This window comes from Triturus cristatus, chromosome 3_1, assembly GCF_964204655.1.
Source record: "Triturus cristatus chromosome 3_1, aTriCri1.1, whole genome shotgun sequence".
Classification (NCBI taxonomy): Eukaryota; Metazoa; Chordata; class Amphibia; order Caudata; family Salamandridae; genus Triturus; species Triturus cristatus.
Genome location: NC_140583.1, coordinates 471,331,065 through 471,354,329, shown reverse-complemented (window position 1 = coordinate 471,354,329; position 23,265 = coordinate 471,331,065). Strand labels below are relative to the sequence as shown.

Sequence of the window (23,265 nt, the reverse complement as noted above, 5' to 3'; positions counted from 1 at the left end):
CTTGCATTACTGTATGTCAGGTAGGCATTACATGGGTAGTGCATTGGTATTCCCTTACATCCACCCATGTATTTTGTGATCAAATGATTTACACAGTGGCCTTGTTAAAAAAAAAACATAAAACAAGGCTTGCGCTACAGTGCGTCATGTAGGCAATACAAATAATATGCACAATCTTCTTAAGGTAGTCACACTGGCTTTCATTGGATCAGCTCTCGATTTCCACTTCCTTGTAAAAGAATCAAGGGTATTCCCTATTTATGTGAGGTGACACTCTAGCTATGCCCCACTAGTGAGTTCAAGTCTTAGAAGTTCCATGATGGCTTTGAAAAAGTCAAAGTGCCTCCACGCTGTAGCGTGTCACTCAGAGCAAGCCCAGTTTTACCGGCCCAGTATTCAGTCTTACCTGCTTTTACTGGAGTGGAGGATTCAAGTGCCCTGGCACACGTCTGTGGCTTAGCTGTGAGCAGAATACTGTATGCTACAGTAGAGGCGGCAGGTGTTGACACGCTCCACCACCTACGTGGTAGGCCTGCCTGAATCTGGCGGCAGGTCTTGGGTCCTTCTGGATTGTTGGGTAGTTTAATCATTGCTCTTCCTCCACAGGAAATAGCTTGCTTCTCCTTCACAGCTGCACGCTGCTCCAGGGTGACAGCCCTCTCACTTCACCACACCCCCTCTCATGGCATACAGGTTTTGTGACAGCCCACACAGGAAAATGGCCCCTTCAGTTCACAGCATTGCACATAGTGATGGGCCTCTTCTCGATAGAGCAATGCACCAGGGCGACAGCCCTCAATCATCACCATGGCCCTCACTTGGCATACGAAGGTTATGTGCAGCACACAGGTTTTTGAATTCACTTTCCGCAATTCAGCCACTAAATGAACATGTCTTTATTTTTCCTATTTCACATCAGAGGTCAATGTTTTGTCCTTAATTCTTGGTGCATGAGGTTAGAATGTGGCTGGCAAACAGAAACCACATGAAAGGCAAGTGTCAAATGCATTCTATATGTAACCTAGATTCTTATTACTATATTTCAAGAAGGAGAAGTGATGCAGGGTTCGATCACTTTCCCAAACATTTAACCATACAAAAACAACAGGGGGGAACCCCTACCATGCTTAGCCTATCTCTCAACATCACCCCAACGGGATCACTCTATGGTATTAAAAGGACTCTCACCCACTTGAATTCCAAGTGGCATGCTTCATTATAGAGACCTCGTCCAAATACCTAGTGTATCTGGGTGGGGTCAACCTTGGTAACCAAAGAAGCTCTTTGGTTATTGGGTGGGATCCTAGATTTAAAATAGTCTAAGGTGTCCTAAGGGTTAATTTTATTTTCAAAGGGCACCCGACAGAGTTAAAAACAAGAGGGATGCCAAGTTGTTACCCTGCCGAGGTATAGGTGGTCTAGTTTTTTGCCCTTCTCACACTCACTGCAGTGATGCTGCAAAGTTTGCAATGTACTGTATTATAACACAGAGTAGCTTTGCTGATATGATGCTCTTAGGTCTGGGAGACTGGTGTAATTCCGTTATGATATGTATGAAATGAAAGATCATGTCTTCTCATGCTTTCTTAGGGCTGGCTCCTTCAGGATGAGATTATAGTGAGCAGGTAAGCCCACAGGTCAGTGTTACTGTAAACAAGTAGGTCAAGTAGGACGTCTCCATGTTCGCAGTGAAACATGTCTAGGATATGCAAAGTTCTTATTAGTAAGCATGGTCTAGTGTAGATTCTGATTACTGGCCATAGTTTGTGGTGTCTATCGCTGTTCCTACATATCCCCACTTGGGTAGGTTTTCTATGCAAACTAGTAATATTTCCTTCTGAAGGTCAATATTTTCTTGAAGGTGCTAGTTGGGACTGGAATTGCATGTGCCTTTTCTTGTGGGTTAGCCTTGTCATCCTTTCCTTCTCATCCTTGAATACTATGTAGCTTACACTTATTTTGATGTGGAGGTGATAACTCTTACTTTGAAATGTATGGTCTATTCTTGGTGTGGGCATTCTGGTGGTACTGATTCCAGCATGAGCTGTCAGGTTGTGCTGGTGAATGTGAGAGTGGTTTAGATATAGTTATGCCAACAATAAGAACATGAAAGATGTCGGCTGCTAAATGTGGAGGTGACATTTTGGGGGGCAGTGTGTAATTTGTCGAAACATAAATACAGAGCCCCAAACTTTTTCTTTGGTCCTATTGCTGAATGCCAAGATTGCCATAACCGTTATCTTTCACTACCCTACAATTGCTTATTCTTGGAGGTTCTTTTTTTCATCTCCTTTTCTGCCTTCATTGTTTTCTTATCTCTCTTTCTCCTTTCTTCCCTTTCTTTCTATCTTGCTTTGTGTCATGGTCTGTTGGTGAAAAATGAGCTCCAGTCTCCTAAAATGTGTGCAGGGGAGTAAGGCTGCGCAACAATACTTTGCATAGGAAAGCGGTCTCACATGGAGAGTGCTGGGAGCTAAATCAATCACATCTACATGTGAATGTGCTGCATATGCAATATTATGCCTGGTTGATTAGGCTGGCGGTAGAGTTACTTTTTCAATCCTTGGATAAAGGAAGCCTTACGCTGACTGAAGGCAATATTGTTTTATGTGTAGCTTACAAACCTGTGAGTCATCTTTGCATGTATACTTATAATGCACTCAAATGTACTCATGATAGACCTGCTAAACATATATGTGAGGCTTAAGATCTGATGTCACTTCTTGTGAGGCCACTTCCTATAAAGTCATGGCTTGTAATGCCACTTGCTGTGGCACCATGTCACATGCTGTGTTGTCACTTGCATACCTAACTAGGTTAGTCCCACCACTTCATTTAGTACTCGTGCCCTGATCAGAACTAAATTACATTTGCAGCCATCTACAAAAAGAAGAATCCAGAAGACACATATTCTCATGCTTCAAATATATTTTATCTTGATTGCATTGAGAACATTTGCGAAAATAAATGATTATTTTGCCCCCCACAAAGCTGGACAGAAAAGATTTGCAGAAAACAGGTGCAATCCTTGCCCCATTCGCCCACTCCCGTGCTAGAATTATAGAACATGGCACTGGAAGTAAAAAAACAATCCACGTTAACAAACATCTTCCCATAAATGCAGAAGCAGCTCTGCTGTGGCTCTGTCTTCGAGTCTTTCAAGTTTAGCACGTAGTAAGAAACAGATGTAAATGAATAGACATGTAGGGCCGCATTTAGTAGGGAAAGGGAGAGTGCAGAACAGCACAATATTTTCTAAGATGTGGTCCTCTTGTCTTCTCTCCCCCTGGGGGTCACTTTTGCCAGCCATGCGGCAAAACCGACACCCTTATGCCATGGTGCAAGGGTTTGCGTTCTCTATAGCAGAGGGTTTGTACTGGAGGGGTTCCCTTGCAGTACAAAAATATTCTTTAAGGCTTTTCCCACTTCATATGTGTGCTGTACAATGCAGCACACATTCAAAGTAGATAAAGTAAGGAGAAATGAAAACAATTTTCCTCCTTGCTCCAGCCACTAGCAGGCGTGGGAATTTGGGGGAAATTCCTATCTACTATTTTTTGTAGATAGAGATTTGCATCAACACTCATGGGTGGTTGCATGGGGGCACCCATGCACCACCGATGGAATGTCCCCTTGACGCAAAGTAATGCAAGGCATCGGACTGCGCAACTTTGTGTTAGTTTGGGATTTGTGTTTGATAGTAAATCCCACCTTCACACTTTGAGTCATATTTGTGTTACAAAAGTAACACAAACCCAGCGCAAAGCATTAATAAATCTAGGCCTCAATGTGTAATGTAAATGAACGACGAATTAAAAACCTCCAATAAATGTGCATTCTTCGTTCTGAGCATACTAAGGTTTCAGCAACAGCTTCAAGGTTGAGTTTTGCATTCAACCTTCCAGCAGAGATAAATATTTGTTCTGCTGAAATGCTAGAGTGGCCTGCTCCTAACGTTAATGCTTCTATTGTAGAAACTATGGATTGTATGAGCACATCTTAAGTGCAGTCCCAAAATATCCTTCTTTTTGAAAATCGCTACATGATGATCTTGTGTATTCACCCCATTCTGAAAATGTTCGTAGTCCTTCCCAGAACTGTAACATCTGCTGAAGCAATTCAGGGTCTTCTTGGAAGGAACTGCCACCTTTTCCCTAAGGCACTATAGCTCATCCTAACTTATTTATAGTCCATGTGCAGATGCGGGTTTCAGTCTCAGCTTCCCCAAATTCCCGTTTGTGTGCTGCTGAACAAGTTATGTTATCTCTCCTTTCCTCAGTATTCTCTCTGCCACAGCCAGAAAAGAGTGGACACGAGTAAAACTTGAATATTAAGAGCTATTTAAAGAAGCATTTAGAAATGCAAATGGTTTGATAATATCTAGTATTTCGGTGTGATTTTAAGGTCTCGCCTGGGACAGTGCATTCACCGTCGCTTTCATGACGTTTTGTATACTTAAACAGGGCTTAGAACTCACACGTTGCTTACCATTGGTTGTCGTTACCATTTCTATCATTCCCTTGCTTCTCTTCGGTGAACGCATACCTGCTTCACTTTCCCTTGCTGTGTTTGTACCTTCCCTGAAGCATGGGTAAAGTACTGCTTCCTTGCCCAGTGTCCTTCCATTGCTCACGCTTTCAGAGCTACTTTTATTATTTGGTTTGCAGCACTTCATAAGAGTGAATGTGTTTGCAGGCCATCTGCCACTCCCCCGCTCCATGTTGTTGCTTGTCCATCCCGAGTTTATGTTTGCCCCCTATGACCCTCCTGTACTGCGTTTTGTTTGCTCCTGTTGTTGCTTTCCACCTCCCGTCCAGCATTGTTGCTTGACCCTGTTGTTGCATGCTCCTGTTCTTTGCCCCCTCCCAATCTGCATTGTTAATTGCCCATGTTGTTGCTTTCCCTCCCAACTTCCTGCGTTATGGCGTCTACCCCCAGCCTCTAGCTACAAACACAGGATCAGCTTAATTTCTTCATGTTACATTTGATATGTTCTCAGTGCATGGTCCTCTTCTTGCTAAAGACTACTGAGGCAGTCCTGAAAAAAATCGCCATGTTCCAATGATCTTTTTAGATTGACTGTTGGTCAACAAATATGGCGCACCAAGTACATTGATCAATGCTTTTCTTCCAGAACTTGTGAAACTGATCTACTATGAAGTATAGTTTACTCTATATGAGGTAAATAACGGATGCTATTGTTCTGCAGGTAAGAATAATAAGGTGATTAGCTCCTTCTATATCAAAATAGGAAGGAGTAGCAGGCATAGGAGCTGTGTCTAAAGGCATAGGAGCTGTGTCTCACCTGCAGCATAGGAAAGAAAGGTCCCCTTTCTCCTGCAGTGTTTCTCCAGTTTCCTCCACAGACGTTGCTCACTGCACCAGCTGCCCTTAGGCTCAGGGTGAGTTTGCAGGGGAGCAGGAATGAGGCCTACAGTGACACCAGCACACTGGAGTAGACAGGGATCTGGACCTTCACAATGCTCCATAAGCAGGCCTATGATAGTAGTTATAGCCAACAAAGCCAGTGCAGCTGCCAACATTCTATCACGTTACTAGTAGTCAAGTCTACTAATTAGTATTACTGGAGTCTATAAAGATTGGAGCTTACTAGGAGCTGGTGTACATTCAAAGCCAATCCTAACTTGTATTATTTCTTATAATTTATCCTTCTCCTCTTTACCTGTCTTCCCTTTCTCCTTCGTTCCCATACAAGAAGCTTCTTCTGGCTTCTCTGCGCTGACTATTGGGAAATGAAGGATCTAAGAGTGGAGTTAGGCACAGGAGAGGGAGAGTCCTATCATAGTTTGAGGAGATGTTGATGCTGGTCCATTGCAAGAGAATGAGCCATCCTACCTGAATTTTTTGTATGGCGTTTCATTACAGTTGCATCCAGGGGGCTAATTAGTGATATTTGATTATATAACGATTGGAGCTTACCCGTAGTTGGTGTACATCTGGTTATTTTGAGATCAATCCTAGTTTGCTACTGATAATAATAATACTTGTGATCAAGCTCTGGTGATCTGATAATGACCTGGTGTTAATAAAATACTTCAACAACTATCTCCTGTGATTGTTGGATGTACATCCTACAAAAAATATAGTAGCTGAAGAAAGTTGTATTACCGTCCATAAATGTGTTCCCAAAGTGCTTCTGTGCCCCTACAAAAGACATGAATTCATGTTTCCTGGATCAGTAGGTCAAATTTTCATTTCCATTTTTTTGCAGGCTTTTTAGTTCCCACTGGGAGCATGGGGTTCGCCCACAGAGATATAAAGCCCTTTCCACCCATGCCTTTAATTCAACAGGTCCATTGTGGATACCTCTGATATAGCATCATTAAAGGATTGTATTCTTTCTTTAATTTTAATAATTAGGAATGTCAAAAACCCCACTTGATTCTGTTAACCTTTTCTACAATTCATTTGGCATAACCACATCAGCCAAATAATTACCCTCGAAGGATGTGTGAAAATGCCACAAGATAGCCAATTACAAAATCAGGAAGAGTCTGCCTTCTTTCTCCAGGCAGCTTCAAAACATTATTCTAATTAATACGTGGAATACTGCCAGTCTAGGCAACAAGACCATTAAGTTTATTAAAGAAGATGTTTTCTCATTATATATGGGAGATAGTGGAACAAAAAGACACCATCTTTACCACATTTATTTTGCTAACCCCAGACAAAGATATATTCCACAAGGTCTTCAGGGTTTTTTTTAATTTTCACAAGAAGACATCTATAATTTAGTCAACAGATTACCTCAATGTTTTCTATGATTTGCATCTCCAAATATCACACTTCATTCCCAGCTAGGTAACATATTTTGTCTATACCATACTACATCTTAGCTGACAAAGCTGACTTTAGAGGAATTACCATGAATAATTTATTTTATGAGAGTTTTCTTTCTGTAGAGCACTGACCAGGCACAGATTGCTTTGTCCACCCTCTGCTTGTGCTGTGATCGAGGTACTATTTCTTCCTTTCCTCCCACTCCACCTTGTCAGTGTCCCAGCTTACCGATGGTGCTTCCTCCCCCTCCCGCTCACCCCTGCTCCGTGTTGCTTCTCCCTCTCTCAACCACCACTTCTCCGTGTTGCTTCTTCCCTCCCACTCACCCCATCTCTGTGATGTGCCCAGGTTGTCACTTGCACCGCCCTCTGTACCCCAACCCTCCCCATCATCGTTGCTTGCCTGTACCCCTACACCTTACCCTGTGCTTGCTCAATTGTGTTCTTACTGAGAAATAGCCCACTGTTTTCTTTTTAGGTAAAGCACCAGCTTAACAAGCTGGGTGTGCAACAAGCCGTTTATCATTCCCTCCACCAAATGTTCCCATAAACCCTCTATTTAGCTTCAGAGAATGGAGCATTTGTAAAAGAGAAACACAGGGCCACAGGTGCAGTATTGCCTGCTCTAAAGGATGGGTTGCTGCTCAGTGACCTAGCAAGGGAGGTCCATTTATCCTTATTATTCCCTTCAGGAAACTCTTTCCTCAAAGGTTTTAAGGCACGTCCTAGTGTATGGAGGCCATTTTCAGCAAATACCAATGCCCTTTCCTTTTTGCAGAAAGCACGCCTTTCATAGCTACTTTTAACGTATACAAGTCTTTCCTCCATCTTTACATGCATGGCTCCATCCCCCACTCCCTCAATAGTTTACTGCCTCTGTTTGGATTCACTACATTGGCGCTGCTCTTGGGAGAATTATGTAAATAAGCCTCATTTGTAGGGTGATCAACTGCCGCGCCTATTGCTCTCTGCTGTCACATCAACTATTCCAATGATGGCACCGCTGAGCAAGTCTGTGAGCTGGACTATATGCTGATTTTAGATGTTTTCTGGTTGTTGGGGCTTGGGGCAGGGCCAGCAAAGTTATATTTGGCTGCTATCCTCTGGGTCACAGCTTCAGCCACCAATGGGCACTGGCTGCACATTGGCCACCGTTACCAGCGGATGCTGTCAGGAGCCAGAAAGGTAGGCATATTCCAAAAGTAGTATCTCTTTTCAAGATCAGACGTGTACCCCGGCTACATCTTAACTTCCAACATGGTGTTTAGATAGTAGATTTTAGGCTTAGTGCAGCTTATGATCAACAGAATGAGAGCTTTAAGAGAAAGAGTTGCTTATGCATCACCTATGCATTGGTTTCCCTAAGTATAGGATTCATTGGACCAATGTTGTGTCCTTTCACAGAAAAGAGTGGCTGTAATGCACTGTTTGGCTTGCGGAACAGCGTACGCTGAATACAATAGAACAGAGTTAGTTGTGGCGGTAAGCCAATGATCACGGCTTGATTAGTTTATTGTGAAATGTTATGATAAATGGAGTAGGTCAACATATTTATCAAGGAACACATGTATTAAGATAAATACCTTTAAGGGTGGGTTATTATTACTCTATATGAATGCCTGCAGAGAAAAACGTTATTACATGAAACCTCACAGATTATTGTAGTAGGCAAGGGGTTTGGTGTTGGTTACCGCCTGAGACAAACCTTGGAAATAGATTTGTTTTGTGAGAATGCTTGCTATGCACTTTTTGGAGAGATACTATTTTGCGGTCACCTATAATTGTGCATATTTTTGTAATTGTACGACTGTTTGCCTGATGATTGCTTTGTGGCAAAGCTTATGCTCAAAACAGTAGGCCTGAGTTGCTTATAGTGACAACCTATAGGGCTGATTGGTGCACTGGGAACATTAAGTAATATGCCTTAGTCTGTTCTGCTTATCTTGAAAAATTATATCTAAGGCAGTAGGCCATGCATATTTATTGTCAAAAGCATTTGTTAAATCCAGTATGTCTTAAATAATGGATTGTTATCTTATTTTATTGCAGGCTATAGTTATATATTTTGTTACATGTAATCTCATAGATTACTGTAGTAGGCATGGGATTTGGTGTTGGCCACCAACTGAGGGTATTCACTGTGATAATTCCTGTTAGGCCATATTGAGAGGAGTTGTATATTGTTTTGTAAATGATACTTATCTTCATAGTTCTTATTTTACAACTGTATGCATGATGAATAATAGTCTATATGCACTTGCCTAGGTGTCTGTTGATAATGGTGTCAAGCCAATGGTAAAGGCTACAAGCATAGTCAGTCACTGCAAAAGCTTATGCCAGATTCTATAATTTTAGTCTGTTTCTTATTAAATGTTATGACAAAGCTAGTAGGCCTGACATATTGAGAAAAACATATGTTAAAAGCAATAGAGTTTTGGATTGTTATTACGCTGTGCTACAACCTGTAGTTAGGTATTATGTTACACTGAATCTCACAGATTACCATAGTAGGCGAACATTTTGATGGTGGTGACCCACCCAGACAAACCGTGGGGATAGTAGATGTGCATTCATTTAGGCAAAAATGCCTACCCAAGAGAACAGGACCAGAGCAGGAGCGGCTGCTGGATATTGCAGCTCCTATTTTGTTGCTTGTTAGTACTATTTTATTTGCGCAAAATGCATCCTCTGTTTCATTTTGGGTGCGTGAGTGCATTTTGCGCTACAGAAACTGTGCTAAATGCAGGGTTAAGCTCCTCGTGTAATCTTGTATAACTATGCAGTAATGTCACGTAACTACACTGCAGCAAATTTTTCAACTTACGCCCACCCCGATTTGTGATTCAAAGAGATGACAGAGCAAGTAGGCCTGGTTAATGTATTGTGAAAAGCACTTTTAAGGGTAGATTGCAGGTACACTGTGTTAAAGCCTGTAGGCAGGTATTTTGTGCAAGGAATCTCACAGATTACTGTAGTGGGCAAGTGTTTTGGTGTTGGTGACCGATGCAAGCAAACAGTGGGGGGAAACTATTTGCTCTATGATAATCCTTATTCTGCAGCATTAAGAGGCACGGGAACAGAAAAACAGAGCAGCGGGCAAGAGGTAACTGCACTTCCCCCTTGTCCCAGCAAGCGTAAATGCAAACAGTCCAATTTGTATCTGTGGGGCACTCACTATGGGCACCTTCTGCCTGAAGGTGCGACCCTATGTCCAAAACATAATAGCAATACAAATAGAGGTGCACCACATTCGATATTTGCCCAAAGGAAAATCCCAGTCAAATTTCAAGGAGTTTCATTTATTCTTTTAATATTTTGCTTGTTACAAACAGAACTCGAAACGTGACAACAAAGACATCCAACGCGTTTGGCCCACGTAAGCGGACTTCTTCAGGACAGTAATACAATAAATACAAACAGTGCATAATTATAAAGGTACATACAAAGTGTACACAGTTATTATTCCTTCCGGGGTTAAGTTTGTGGAGGGCAGCTGAGTGGTAGTGGTGGGTGGTCGGAGAACCAGGGTCCCTGGCACTGGTCGAGGACAAATCTATCATTGGCTTGCCACCTTAACCAATTCACACCTACTGTGTTGAGCAGAAGCTTCCCCACAAGGCAACCAACAGGTATAGTGTAACAAAATTACAGTTGTCGAAACAATATAAAATACAAACATAAGTGGGCTGCAATACAATAAATACAAACAGTGCATAAATCTAAATGTTCATGCAAAGTGTATCCAGAACCTATGCCCCAAGATACTTCAAATACATAAACAACACATAGGTTACATAATGCAAGTAAAACATCAACACATTCCCCTAGGACAATGACATAGACAACATCAGTGATTTGGAGCCCGAATAGTTTCACATATTAAAAACCCCGACATCGCCACCACCATCCCCGACGGATACTAGATCCAGAGGAAGGACCGCCCCAACCACCCAGGAGTAGGACTCGCTATCGCACACAAGATCTCCCTCCGAATCACCACCTCCAGCAAGAATGACTCCCCATCCCCCACGGAACACCTCCATTTCCAGATCCAGACCCAGAACGACCCTACATGGCACCCTCACCTACAGACCACCAGGACCTCGAACCAAGTTCACCACTTCCATCGCCGACCTCATCACACCATAACCCATCACCTCCTTGGACTAAATACTGCTTGGTGACCTCAACTTCCACCTCGACAACCTCAGCGACCCCAACTCCTCCACCCTCCTGGACAACCTCGCCAACATTGGACTAAAACATACCCACAAGGCAGGACACACCCTCAACTCCATCTTTGCAGGAAGTAACAACATCCACTTCAGCCACGCCTTGCAACCCCGCTGAATGGACCACCACTGTGTACACTTCTCTTTCGACAAAGCAACCGTTCACAAACCTACACCACACCCTCTGCAAAGGAACTGGAGTAAGGTCACCAAAGAGCACCTCAACTCCAACCTCAACCACAATCCCCCCCCCCACCCTGACCAACAGCAACTCTGCAGCCAGATGGATCACCAACTGTGTGGACAAGCTCGCCCCCTTCTGCAACCCCGACAGACAGCACCCCATGAAGGCCACCTAGTTCGCCACTGACCTCCAAGTATCCAGATGCACCTGCAGACGTCTCGAGAAGTTATGGAGAAACAGCAAAATCGCAGAAGACCATACCACCTACAAGAACGCCATGACTGAATACTACCAACTCATCAAATCCACCGAAAGGACCTTCATCCAGAACAAAATCCTCGCCAACTCCAGCAACTCAAAGGAACTCTTCAGCATCATTCAAGAATTCACCAAACCGCCCAGCGAAGCCATGGACATCACATCCTCCCAGGACCTTTGCAACAAACTCGGCCTCTACTTCCATCTAAAAATCAAGTCCCTCTATGACAACTTCAATGCCACCAGACACCGAAACCACCCCATCATCCAGCAACAACAGCCAGCCTGCCATCTCCGCCTGGACCCCGCTCACCACCGAAGACACCACCACAACCATGGAAAGCATTCACTCAGGAGCCCCTATGGACCCCTGCCCCCACATATCTTCCACAGAGCCGCCACCGCCATAGCACCCAAGCTACGGCACACCATCAACACCCCCTTTGAATCCAGCACATTCCCTGAAACACGCAGAAGTCAAGCTCCTCCTCAAGAAGCCCTTCGCAGACCCGAAAGACCTAAAAAGAGACCGACCCATCTCTCTCCTCCCCTTTGTGGCCGAAGTCACTGAGAAGATCGTCAACGTCCAGCTAACAAACTTAATCAAAGAGAACTCCATCCTCGACCCTTCCAAATCCGGATTCTGCAGCAACCACAGCACCGATACCGTCCTCTTCGCCGCCACAGACGACATCCACACCGCGGCCCTCATCCTACTAGATCTCTCTGCAGCCTTCAACACCGTCTCCCACCACACTCTCACCACCAGATTCCATGATGCTGGCATACAGGGAACCGCCCTCGACTGGCTGCACTCCTTCCTCACCAGCAGAATCCAAATAATCTGACTCCCGCCCTTCCTCTCTGAACCCACAGAGATCAACTGCGGAGTACCCGAAGGATCATCGCTCAGCCCCACACTCTTCAACATCTACATGGCACCCCTCGCCACCATCGTCATACAGCATGGACTCAGCATAGTATCCTACGCTGATGACACCCATTTCATCCTCTACCTCACAAAGGATCCCCACACCACCAGACTCAGCTTCCAGGAAGGAATGAAAGATGTCGCATACTGGATGAGCAGCAGCTGCCTGAAGCCCAACTCGGAGAAGACAGAAGTCCTCGTCCTCAGACCCACCCCCGTAGCATGGGACAACACCTGGTGGCCCACCACCCTCAGCAACACCCCACTCTCACAGACCACACCTGAAACCTCGGCATCACTCTCAACTCTTCCCTCACCATGATCTGACAGATCAACGCCGTTACCTCCACCTGCTTCAACAACCTCTGCATCCTTCAGAAGACCTTCAAATGGATCCTCCTCGAATCCAGAAAGACCATCACCCACTGTTGTGTGAGGAAATTGCCCTGCAAATTGTCAGTTTCTACATTAACCTCTCTGAACTCAGAATTCTAGAACAACTTCTGGGGTAACGTACGAAGCGCTTCCAGCGGCAGCGGCTGGGATTTATTACATTCACGGCAGAGGACCGAAGCCAGTTATTCCTTCTGTGGAGGTGGAGACGGACGAGTGCTGCTGCGAGTTCCCTGTGGTGGGGTAAAGGTGGTTACGCTCCGGAGTCTTGTTTGGTGATTCCGTGTTTGGCTTTGGTGAAGGGATTCCCGCTGAAGCAGTTTGTTTCTGCTTTGTGCAGTACTCGCGGTTGTGAAGCAACAGCCTGAGTACCTGCATCTTGTTTTTACTGTGTTCTCAAGCCGTGAGGGAAACAGCATGTTTATGGAATAAACTTTTTTGAATACCTCAAAGCCGAAGCCGTGTTGAGAAATGGTAAGGAGCTGTGGGTGTAGCTGTAACTATTGCCGAAGCCGTGTTGAGAAACGGCATGAGAGCTTTTACTCATCTGGAATACTATACCAATGCCATGTTGGGAAAGGCATGATACTTAATTTTTACATTACCTATATATATTTATTTACATCTTCATTGCATATCGCTGTTTCAACAGTTGACTACTCGTTACAGCTACCTTATTACTGTGAAAAAAAAAATATATATATATATATATATATATATATATATATATATAACAAATCTCTACATTGTTTCCCTATTTTCTTTCATGCCTTGTAGTAACAGGGGTCATAAGGATAGTGTGGGACTACCCCTTGTGAAGCTACTACTATGGCAGTACATAAATCCAAAAACTGAATGGCCTAGGGATTAAAGAAGGAAATGCCAGGGGCCATGAAGAAACACCTTCTGTTATCGGGAAGAAAGATCACTTCTATTCAGAAATCCAGTTAATCATAGACCCAGTTCCTCAAGTAGTGAAGGCGCTCATTGACTCAGGTGCTACTGGGATATTTATTGATATCGACTTAGTACAGAGATTAGGAATTTTGCAGATTGCGAAACAACAACCAGAAGGTGTCTTGACGGTAGAAACCTTGCTTCAGGTCCCATTTGTTTTTAGACTTCTGAAATTGAAGTCATATGTCAGAAAGGCCACAGAGAAGTGATGTCCTTTAACATCATCAAAGCATCATCTTATGGGTTGATTTTGGAATTGCCTTGGTTAACTAAACATAACCCTGATATTGACTGGAGGACTAGAAGCACTCTATTTAACTCTCCTTTCAGTGACCAAAGGTGCCGATTACATTTGGTAAGTCCGGTTGAGTATCTGACCTCTGGACATGCCATAGCTACAGCTGCCGAGAAGGCGATGGAGTTGCATAAAATATATAATGAAGACCTGGATGTGTTTAGTGAAAGACAAGCTGAGATACTCCCCACACATCATCAGTACGATAGAATGTATGCATTATCAGAAGTGGAAAACAAAAATCTACGGGAGTACTTGGAAAAGTATCAGGCTAAAGGGGTTCATTCATCATTCCAAATCTCCACGCGCTTCTCCACTCTTTTTCGTTCCAAAAGTGAATGGAGAGTTAAAGACTTGTATTGACTTTCGTGCCCTGAATAAAGTCATGGTAAAAAACAGTTAGCCTCTAACATTGATATTGGTACACCTAGATCAGGTAAAAAAGGCAGTAATCTTCACTAAGTTAGATCTTAGGGGAGCTTATCATCTCGTTCGCATGAGACAAGGGGATGAGTGGAAGACCGCTTTTCACACTAGATATGGATTGTTTGAGTATCAGGTAATGCCCTTTGGGCTCTGTAACGCACCTGCTGCATGCTAATATTTCCTCAATTGAAGGAATTTCCTTGATTTATTTGCCATAGTTTACATTTACAACATTTTGGTTTATTCATCTAACCAGGATGACCCCAGTCAGCATATTTTCTGTAAACTCAGCAAATATGAGTTTCATGTAGCCTGAGTTGAGTTCTTAAGGGTAATGCTATCAGCACAAGGACAGGAGATGGATGAAAGAAAGATCACGACAGTACAGAACTGGCCCATACCGATGAATGTTCGAGATGTCCAAGGTTCTTTGGGCTTCGTGAATTTCTATCACAGGTTTATTAATCAGTTTTCTGATGTGGTTGCCCTGATAACTAAGTTACTCAGAAAGAAGGTACAATTTAGTTGGACTCCAGTAGCCAGTTAAGCTTTCAATAACTTGAAAGAAACCTTTACCTCAGCTCCCATTCTAGCATATCCCGATCCAGAAAGACCTTATTTGGTGGAAGCAGACACCTCGGAAGTTGCAGTCAGAGCTGTTCTATCTCAAAGAAAGTTGAACGATTCTGAAATAAATTACACCATTGCAGAAAAAGAGCTTCTAGCAATACGACATGCCTTCAAAGAATGTAGACATTACCTTAGCAAAACATAAGACCACAGTATACACAGACAACAGAACCTTACAATTCATGACAACAGCTCGCCTTTTATCCCCAAGACAATTGAGGTGGATGTTGTTCTTTGAAGAATTCGAGTTTATACTCACATATAGGCCAGGGAGTGAAAAAGGAAATGCTGATGCCCTTAATCCACAGGAAACAACACAAATATCAAAAGAAGAAGTTACTCATTTTATTATTCATCCCCAAAATACTCTGTGTGCTGCAAACAGACCAGTTCCTAGACAAGGTAGCCAAAGTTATTAATGTACCGAAATGAAAAAATTGGTTGACAAACAACAAAGGATGGAAGGTAAGAGAAGGACTACCCATTAGAGAATCACAGCTAATCGTACCTACTAAAGAACTTCAGAATGAAGCTATGCAGTGGTGTCATTCGGCACCGATTGCTGGGCATAATGGTATAGAAAAGATAAAGGAATGAATACTAAGACAATTCCGGTTGCCATCTATTCAGAAAGATGTACTAAACATGATCCGTCAGTGTGACGTATGTATGCAGATTAAACCTGACAGAGGAAAACCGTATGGATTACTCCGTCCATTACCTACACCTGGAATACCTTGGGAGCATATTTCATTAGATTTCATTGTAGGGTTTCCTAAAGATCAGGGTTGCACAACTATTCTGGTGGTAATCGATAGCTTGACTAAAATGGACCATTTTATCGCCTGCACTAACACTCCAGCATCGGGACAAGTAGCACAATTGTTGCTCAAACATATAGTAAAGTTGCATGATCTTCAGAGAATCATCATTTCTGATAGGGGAACACAGTTCACTGCACAGTTTTGGAAAGTTTGGTGCTCCGCCCTGCAAATGTCATCCAATACGTCTACGAGCTTCCATCCACAGACAGATGGGCAGACCGAAAGACCTAATCAAACTCTAAAACAGTATTTGAAATGCTATGTGAACAGCAATACCTGGGTAGAATGGCTATGGATTGCAGAAGTAGCATGTAATTGTGCGCAACAAGGCACCACCAAGTTAGCTTCTTGTTTTGCACCTATGGCTTGTCGCAGTCCAACGTCCTCAGGGTCGCACGATGCTGTAAGGGGTCCACCTCCCGATAGCACCTTGGTCTGGTATGTATATGACAGACACAAAAGAGTGATCAGGCGAGGGAAGGAAAGGAAGGGGACTGCGGGGAGGGAGATCTGAAAGAGAAATCACAAGGCAATATGGTTAGGACAACCCCTAGACTCCAGTACCCAATGTTTCCCCTACTTCCCCTGCTGTACCTGTAAAGGAAAGAAAGCACTCCTGACTGGGAGACCTGGAGAGCCGAGGAACAAAGCAGTTCCTGACCTATAGAAAGGACATGGTTTAGCCACAAGATACCCCTACTGGCTTTTCCCCTCCTTCTCCTCCTTTACACCCAGAACAAACGGACCTACCACAATTCCTGAATCTCGGGTATAACAGGGGGAGGGGAAGGACGTATGTCAGAAGTCCTCTCCGCCCCTGTTGGAATACAAATAAACAATTGAGGTGCAGCGAAGCTTAAGCCCTGTTCGGTGCCTGCAGCTCCGTCACCAGTTTCTGCACAAACTTAGAGCGCTACTCCCATGCTCCTGGGATAGCGTGAACTAAAGAGAACCCCAGCGGGTGAGCCTACTATCGTTCCCCGGGAAGGCTTCCCTCTGACTGGAGGAAAATAGGAACGGCTCAGATCCTTGGAGTCGCTGGTATGCAATCAATCATAAACACAGTGCACTAGTCTCACCGCTTGGGCGATCCCGCAATGCCATGGAAAGGCGTCCAACGGAACCGCAGCGGTTCTGTTTCAAACACGGTCTTTTAGCACGGACTGGGGAAACCACACACACACCAGTGCGCGACAAATGCAGCGGGAAGTCAAGGCTGGTGCGAAGCACCCCTACCAGAACGCCACTATCGTCAGCACTCGATCTCGTCCGTACTCGAACCTGGAAATCCAAAATAACCGGCACCCGCTCGATGCCGGAAGTTCCTTTTCACCGTCTTCGCGCCGTGCGCGATGACGTCGGAGCGTCATCTTGCAAAGCGCGCTGGGATATGTAGTTCCTTTACGCCCGTCTCCTACGGGCATGTCGCCCTCGGGCTGTCAGTGCTCTACGGTGAGCTACAACATGGCTTTCATCCTTGTTTCTTACCTTTAATACATCCAGGAGAAGGGCAAAAGATTCCTGAAGTACAGGCAAGGGTTAAAAACATACAAAAGATGATGAAACTCACACAAACCAATATCGGAGAAGCTATGGTCAGGTATAAAAAGCAGGCCTATAATATTGGACCCTACAAGATCATCAAGGTGGTCAATCCTGTTACTGTAAGGCTTGGATTGCCCAAACATATGAGTATACATCCTGTGATTCATAGTTCTTTGGTTAAACATTCCTATACTCCGGTTCGGAAGCCGACAGCACCTGTGTGGGTAGACCAAGAACCAGAATATGAGGTACAAGCTATTGCAGACTCTAAGAAAAGAGGGAAAAGATTGTGGTATTTGGTCTCAAGGAAGGGTTATGATCCTGAGGAAAATGGCTGGGAGCCAGCTACTGGAGTACGTGCTCCGAGACTGGTAAAAAGATTTCACACAACAAATCCCACTAAACCAAAACCCTGACAATGTTCCCCTTGGGAGGGATCTACTGTTATGTGAGGAAATTGTGCAGAACGTTGTCAATTTCGACATCAAAATCCTCTCCGAACTACGTTTCCCAGAATGCTAGAACTACTTCTGGGGTAATGTACAATGCGCTTCCGGCGGCAGAGGCGGAGATTTATTGATTTCACGCAGAGGACCAAAGCCGGTTATTCCTTCCGTGGAGGTGAAGACAGATGAGTGTTGCAGAGAGTTCCCTGTGGTGGGGTAAGGGAGCTTTGGCACCAGAGTCTTGTTTGGCTTTGGCAAAGGGAAACCCGCCGAAGCAGTTTGTTTCTGCTTTAGAGATTCTCTAAAGCAGAAACAAAATGCTTCGGCGGGTAGGCCTGAGCTGGTTACAATCACAAGCCAACAATAACAAGCATTTGCAATGCAATAGGTCTCGCATATACGCGAGTTTAAGCTATTGGCATTGTTAATGACGATGCCTTTTATTTATGTTTGAAAAACGAAAACAAATAAAAGGCATTGTTATTTGCAATGTGAATAGCTCAAACTCACGTAAATGCGAGACCTATTGCACTGTAAATGCTTGTTTTTTTTACATGTAATCCATATTCGATAATCCCCCGGTACTGCAGAACTTCTGCAGGAGGCCGCTTTCATTACCTGCTCTTCACTCCTCCTTTAGGAGTTGCATTTTTTTGATTACTGCACAGCTCCCGCCTCTGACACTGCAAGTTTCTCGGGTACGTCCCCCCTCCCCGGATTACACAGGCCCCCCCAACACACACTTAATGACTGCACTGCCATTCTCCCTCATCCAGCCTTCGCTGCACGTGGTCTATGAAGATCGACACCGGGGGGCGGTCCAGATGCGAGCGATTATAAGGCTTTAGGGCAATGACGTATCGTGACCTGAAGTGTGAGGCTGGGAGGGGTGGTTTTGCAGAATGCGGTAGTGTATGTAGACCAGGGAAGAAACAAGGCTGTAGCAGATATAAGCTAAATACAGGGGCATGCAAGCAAATTCCGGGAGAGCGGAGGCGGAGGCGGAGTGGGAGGATGTGGGAGACGAGGAAGTAGGAAGTGAGGGGGGAAGAGTACAGGCACAGCTGGAGACTAGAATCGCCCCTCCGGGCGAGATGGCGCACAAAACGAGTGGTGGGGTTGCTAGAGTGCACGAGTCCTTGGATTTGATAGCCCGGTGGGTTCTGGGAGTTGTAGTGATCGTTTCTTTAATGGCACCAAACGGACCACAGTGCAGCATGGCAATCATTTGCAACTGGATAAAGTCGTGACTTAAAGGTTAATGACCCGGCGATGGCGGTGGCAGATGCAACATGGGAGGGCTGTAAGGTGAGGCGAGGGGGACTGCGGCTCGCTTTAGGGTCTTGTTAGGAGTAGTGAGCGCTATACATGAGGAGGAAGGTGGGTAGAAGGTGATGGTGTGATAGAAGTGGGGATTTGACAGTCGTGGAGTGGGCGAGCTGACAGGGCGGAGGGGGGACTAGGAGGGTGATGGATGGGGAGAGAGCCGGTCAGACTTCAGAAGTAGAAAGAGAGGGGTCGAACTAGCAGGTCGGATGAGAGGGTGATAAAAAGTAAAGGGTGGGCAGACGGAGATGGCGAGACGAAGTGAGACCGGGAAGCGAAGATTGTGTTTCGGGACAGATAAGAATAGGGTGAGGGTAAGAAAATGGGACGTGCACATGTGTATGGGGGTGGTGGCAGATATATATATATTTTTTTAATTTATTTTAAAAGTTTTATATAGCGCTAGCTTGACCCGTAGGTATCAGAGCGCTTTACATACATATTGTAAAGAAAAACAGAATGGAGATTGCATTTCAAAGTAGGGAGGCAGTAAGGTAGAAAGTGATGTGGTGTATAGAACGTCCAGAGCAGGCAAATGGAAGGATAGAAGCGTGAGACGGAGGGGAGGCGAGAAGGGGGTGGGCAGGCGGCGAGGCGGGGGCAGGTAGAGAGTGACTCAGGGAGAAGACGAGTTAAGTGGATGGAAGGAGATGGAACAATGGGGGCAGAGAGCCAGGGAGAGGGCGGAGAAGGAGAAAAAAACACCCGCTTGGATATCTGTGAAAAAGGAGATACATGGAATGAGCGGGAGAGAGGGAGCTAAGGGGGCGTAAGAAACGTCTGAAGGGGAACAGAGACAGGAGAGAGATGCACAGAGACAAGGAAGATGAGAGGAAAGGTCGAACGGGGAGGCAGAATCAGACGTGGAAAGGGAAGCAACAGAGAACGGGAGACATGGGTAGGACATTCAAGAGAGAAAGGTGAGACTAAAAGCAAAAGGCAGAGAAGTAGCGAAGGAGAGAAACTGAGGGTGTGACAGGAGAGAGCCGGTGTGTGTGATGGGCAGAAGAACACATGGTGATGGAAAGAGTCAGAAAAATGGGTAGAACATGAGAGCGAAAGCAGCAAAGAAGTCGGGTAGCAACGATGATGGGTAGAAAAAAGAGCAAGAGGGGACAATAAGGAGTGAGAGGGTGTTACGTGCAAGCTATCTTCTTTACCGCTCCTAAATCCATGTGTCAGAAACTTCAGATGTGTGGCTGAGGCCTGAAAAGCAAGGCAGTGCTCAGGTTGTTGACAACCATATTAACAAGCGTTGGCCGCGCGCAAGCGGCCGGAGACACAAAATGTGGTGGGGGAGAAGCGGGAGTTGTGTGTGCGCGTGCGTCATCGCGATCGCTCTGAAAGCGAAAGTGATCGTAATGACGCACACGAGTTTTCAAAGTGCTGCTGGTGGCCGGCTGCGCGCGTGCACGATCGTGTGAACGCAAGCGTTAGGCCAGCCAGCAGCACTTTGAAAATCCCACATACAAAATGTCTCTTCGAGCCAGCGCAAGCGCTGGGGCTCAGCGAGACCTAAAAACGATATGCCTGATTGGTGTGGTGAGGTTATGCCAGATGCCATAGACCTGATCTGTTTACAAAGAAAAGTTACAACAAATGAACAAAGCCAGTAGGCCTGTTTTATTTATGATGGCCTTTAAGGTTGAATTGTTTTCGGACATGGTAACACCTGCAGTCAAGTAATTTGCTACATGAAATCTCAGATTACCTTTGTAGGGAAGAATTTTGGTATGGTTACTCCCCTTTGACATACCCTACGGGGAGAAGAATTGCACTGTAATATTTCTTCCTAGAATCTCATCAGAAACCCTTAGTCTTAACTGTCTGCCAGCATCTTGTAATAAAGAAACATAACATAATGCATACATTCATATATATATCCATATAGATACATAGAGAGAGTTTGTGTCAGCCCTCTTCAGCTGCTGAATGCCATTTACACTCTGTTTTCACCCAAGACATTGTACTGCATGGAGTAACAGCATCTCCCATTTTAGAACCATCACAAACGTCAATTGCCTCAGCCTAACCCATCAAGGTCTAGCGACCATGCCTCCTCGGGTCCCTTCGGGGCAGCATGTGCAAATCAAGCAGTTGGTACCATCCATATGGTTAAAGGACAGCAGGTCAAGCTTTCTGATGTGCCGCCACACTTTCATGCCAATCTGTGCGTTGCTCTGACCCCACCTGGAAATGTGGCCAATGTGGTTGGGGACCTGGAGCGGAGCGGATCCCTGTGTGCAGACATTTTTTTTTTTTTTCATTTTTCAAACTTTATTTATCTATTTCAGATACAATACAAAATTATGTAAGTTGGCAGACTCATGGCATCAATACAATGAGTAAAGCAATTAGCGTTGCCGCAGTGAACTTATATTGCCGCAAGATCATGTCCCCAATCAGTCCCAGAATGACAAGGCCAGAATGTCGGGCAGTAACCTACAGAGTGAAAAGGAACAGGGCAGCACAACAACTACAGTCAAGACATCAAACATCAGTAAGTGACAACAGATATGATGTAAGCGGTTTCCAGATGTCCCGTGGCCTCGAGGCTGCCGGCAGCTCCGCCGCATAGCAGGTAAGCTGGTCCCGGCAATATGCTAAGTCTTGCAGCCACATTTTTGCTGTAGGAGCTAATAGACTCTCCCAAAAGAGAGAGATTGTTCGCTTAGCCATGGGCAATGCAATAGATACGATTTTTATATTAGAAGGGTGCACCTTAGTCCCAACGCCCAACAGACACAGCCATGGATGACAGTCTAGTAGCTCCTCAATCATCAGACTGAGCACTCTCACAACTTCACTCCAATAATCAAATATCTTAGGACACTCCCATGCCAGATGATAAAACCCTGCCCCAGACGCACCACATCGCTTACAGGCAGCGGACTGTCGGAGCCCAAATTTAAACAACTGAGCCGGTGTATAGTACAACTGATGCAGATATTTAAAGTGCACCAAGCGCAGGTTGCCATTCGGCGTCAAGCGGCCCGTCAAGCTGCAGCTATCCAGCCAGTCATCCTCCGTGAGGGGTTCCGAAAGCACCATATTCCAATTGTCCAGGGCCGTAGTCCCCACAGAGACCCTATCACACTGGGACGCCTTATATAGCCTTGCCACCAGCCGGGCTCTCGAGGTAGCCGTGTAAAGAAGCTGCAGCGCCCCAAGAGTCGGCGGCTCAGAAGGGAAATGCGGATTAAATGCACACATGGCAGAGCGCAACCTAGTATACACAAAGAGCTGCATGGCCGAGACCTCACCATGGGCCGCCAGGTCTGCTGAGGTTATAAACTGGCCCCCAGGGAACAAGTCCACCATGACGCCAAGTCCCATCTCTGCCAGTGTTCGCAGCGTACCCGTCTCTTGGGTAACCGAGAGGTCAGAGTGATGGAGCAATGGCATGCTTGGAGCATAGAGCGATAATTTATCCGCCCGCTGCCCCAACGCCTGCCAGGCGCTTGAGGTAGTTTGCACTGTGTCAAATTCTCCCTTCTCATATAATGTATGCGTGTTTACAATCATCGCCTTAAGGGGTAGAGGATGGACTGCACCCGCCTCCACAGCCACATGCGGGATGTATGCAGGGTCATGCTGCCAGTAATAGGCGTTGTGCGCCTGTGCACAGAGGTAGTAGAGATAAAAATCCGGCGCCGCAAACCCACCCTGGTCATATGGTAATGTAAGCGTTTTCCACGAAGGCGAGGCCTCTTCCCACCCCACGCCAGTGTGATCAGGAGGGAGTGAAGAGTGCCAAAAAAGTGTTTGTTAAGACGCACCAGGATGTTACAAAAGTAATATAGAAAGCGCGGGAGCACTATCATTTTCACCAATGCTATGCGATCCGCGACGGAGAACGGCAGCTTAATCCAATGAGCCACCTGCTCCTCCAGTCTGGTAACAGCTGTGCCAAAGTTTGCTTGAATGACCGTCTGCGGATCCCTATACAGCCATATTCCTAAGTATTTAACAGCCTCCGAACCCCACACCAACGGGTATTCCATATCGAAGGGCCGGG

At 45.2% G+C, this 23,265-nt stretch overlaps 1 pseudogene; it reads right to left on the bottom strand.

Moving 5' to 3' along the window:
* LOC146860429 (elongation factor 1-alpha, oocyte form pseudogene) overlaps nucleotides 1-22,772 on the bottom strand; it is a 28,255-nt pseudogene extending 5,483 nt beyond the window's left edge.
* Nucleotides 22,773-23,265: the final 493 nt, after the last annotated feature.